Source organism: Bubalus kerabau, chromosome 23 (assembly GCF_029407905.1).
Source record: "Bubalus kerabau isolate K-KA32 ecotype Philippines breed swamp buffalo chromosome 23, PCC_UOA_SB_1v2, whole genome shotgun sequence".
Classification (NCBI taxonomy): Eukaryota; Metazoa; Chordata; class Mammalia; order Artiodactyla; family Bovidae; genus Bubalus; species Bubalus kerabau.
Window position 1 is genome coordinate 39,291,778 of NC_073646.1, and position 2,776 is coordinate 39,294,553.

A 2,776-nucleotide genomic window follows, 5' to 3' on the forward strand; every position below is an offset into this window, starting at 1 on the left:
AGGTACTTACCCATGGTCTGTGAAAACGCACGTCTCAAATGATTTTTACAAGATGTTCTTAGCAGCTCTGGGACTTCCCTGGCAGTCTAGTGGTTAAGATTCTGCGCTGCCAATGCAGGGGGTGAGCTTTTGATCTTTGGTTGGGGACAGAAGATCCCACATGCTGTGTGTGTTAGTGTTAGTCGCTCAGTCATGCCCAACTCTTTGTGAACCTATGGACTGCAGCCCACCGGGCTCCTCCGTCCATGGGATTTCTCAGGCAAGAATACTGGAGTGGGTGGCCAAGCCCTTCTCCAGATCTTCCCAACCCAGGGATTGATCCCTGGTCTCCTATATTTCAGGCAGATTCTTTACCATCTGAGCCACCAGGCAACTAGGCTGTGCAGCCAAAGAGTAAAAATAAATAAAGGAACACATTTCTGATGTACACAGCAACATGAATGAATTTCAAAAGCTGGTGCTGAGGGGAAGAATTCAAATGCAAAAGAGTACAGACAGTACGATTCCTTTTCAGATGACTTTTTTTAGAGCAGGCCAAAAGATCTCATTTCCCCTGTGAAAAAGATCTCAGTAGAGGTTGCCTTGGGGATTTGGGGCATTGATAGACTGGGTTGAGGCATAAAGACATTGCCTGGGGTGATGGGACTGTTTTATACATGGAGGGTAAACAAAATTTGTGAATTTCATTGTATGTAATTTTTACTTAAAGAAAAGCAAACTATTGAGGATTTCCCTGGAGGGCCAGTGGTTAAGACTCCATGATTCCAATGTAGGGGGCCTGGGTTTGATCCCTTAGTCCAGAAACTAAGATCCCACATGCCACGGGGCATGGCCCCCCTCAAAAAAAAAAAAGAAAAGCTATAAACAAATGTAATTAATGTTACACATGCTGAATTCCTTAAGGGTGAAATTTCTGTAACTTCTTTTGAAATGCCTAACATTAGATGAGTTGTTGAATAGATAAATGACCAGACAAGTGATAAAGCAAGTATAGTAAAATGCTATCTGTAGAATGTAGTCAGATACATAGGTGTTCATTGTATATTCCTTTCAACTTTTCTCTGTGTTTGAAAATTTTTACAGTAAAATATGGGAGGGAAAAAGCGAAAACCAGAAGCATGGGCAGGAGTGCCCCTCTTGGATCAAGGAGGTGCTTCTGCATTGTTTCGCTGACCGGGATCGCACCCTCGCCCTGTCATCAGAGTTGAGCTGGTCAACACAGCCTTTCCTGTCCCCAGCTGTTCCCCCCGGGGGAAGCAGCCAGGAATAGAACTGTGTGCGGTTTCTAGTCACCAAGTTTCCTTGCTTCAAAGTGGGGTGATCATACTCATCCATAAAAAGGAACAAAACTGGGTCATTTGTAGACAGGTGGATGGACCTAGACTCTGTCATACAGAGTGGAGAAAGTCAGAAAGAGAAAAACAAATACTGTATATGAAAGCGTATATGTGAATCTAGAAAAACGGTAGAGAGGGACCTCATCTGCAAATCAGAGACAGAGCCACAGAGAACGAAGGAATAAATGTATGGATACGAAGGAAGGAAGGTGAGTGGTGGGATGAATTGGGAGACTGGGATTGACGTATGTGTATTATTGATACTGTGTATAAAATAGCTTCCCTGGTGGCTCAGAAGGTAAAGAATCTGCAAGAAGGTAAAGAATCTGTAGTGCGAGAGACTTGGGTTTGATCCCTGGGTCAGGAAGATCCACTGAAGAAGGGAATGGCAACCTGCTCCAGTATTCTTGCCTGGAGAATTCCATGGATAGAGGAGCCTGGTGAGCTACAGTCCAGGGGTTGCAAAGAGTCTAACGACTCAGAGATTAACACTTGACTGTATAAAATAGATAACTAACGAGAACCTGCTGTATAGCACAGGGAACTCTCCTCAATGTTCTGTGGTAACTGAATGGGAAGGAAATCCAAAAAAAGAGGAGATGCATGTATACATAAAGCTGATTTTCTTTGCTGTACTGTAGAAACTAACATACCATGGCAAAGCAACTATGGTGGTTTAGTTGCTAAGTCGTGTCTGACTCTTTGCGACCCCTCGGGCTGAAGCCCACCAGACTCCTCTGTCCATGAGATTTTTCCAGGCAAGAATACTGGAGTGGGTTGACATTTCCTTCTCCAGGGGGCTCTTCCCCACCCAGGGATTGAACCTGGGTCTCCTGCATTGCAGGCAAATTCTTTACCAACTGAGCCACCGGGGAGGTGCAGCAACTATACTGTGATAAAAATTAATTAAAAAACAAAAGCAACATCCCTAAGTGGACTAATCATACAAAAGTCACTACACTCAGGAGTTAGGGGAGGTTGGGGTAGGGGTGAGGGGAGGGAGGTGAGAGTGGAGGGGGCGAGGGGAGGGTCGTCCTCCGCTCTGCTCTATCAGATCTCCCATTTCAGCCTCTCTCAGCTCCTTTTGCTGTATTTCCTCCACTGAAAGAACACATGTGCCAGTAACTTGCTAGGATAGGCTAAGTGGGAGATAAAACTTTGAGAACTTACTTGTCTGAAAATATTCCTGTTTTACCAGCCCACCAGATCGACAGTTTGGCAATGAGCAGAATGTTTGGTGGAAAATCATTTCCTTCAGAATCTTGAAGGCGCGGCTCCGCCAGTGTAACTGTTGGGAAACCTGAAGTGTTGTATTTCCTGTTTCCATCTGACTTGCGTTTTTCTTTTTGGAAGCTTCTGGGACCTTATCTGTGCCCTTTGTTCTGAAGTTTCTCAACAGCGTGCTCTGGGGTGGGGTGATGTTAATTCCCCTGGGCAGG

General features: G+C 45.0%; 1 non-coding gene across 1 annotated transcript; it reads right to left on the bottom strand.

Annotated features, from left to right (window-relative positions):
* Positions 1-2,140: 2,140 nt before the first annotated feature.
* On the bottom strand, positions 2,141-2,212 carry TRNAC-GCA (transfer RNA cysteine (anticodon GCA)). The gene has a single exon. It is a non-coding gene; the product is annotated as a tRNA-Cys (tRNA).
* Positions 2,213-2,776: the final 564 nt, after the last annotated feature.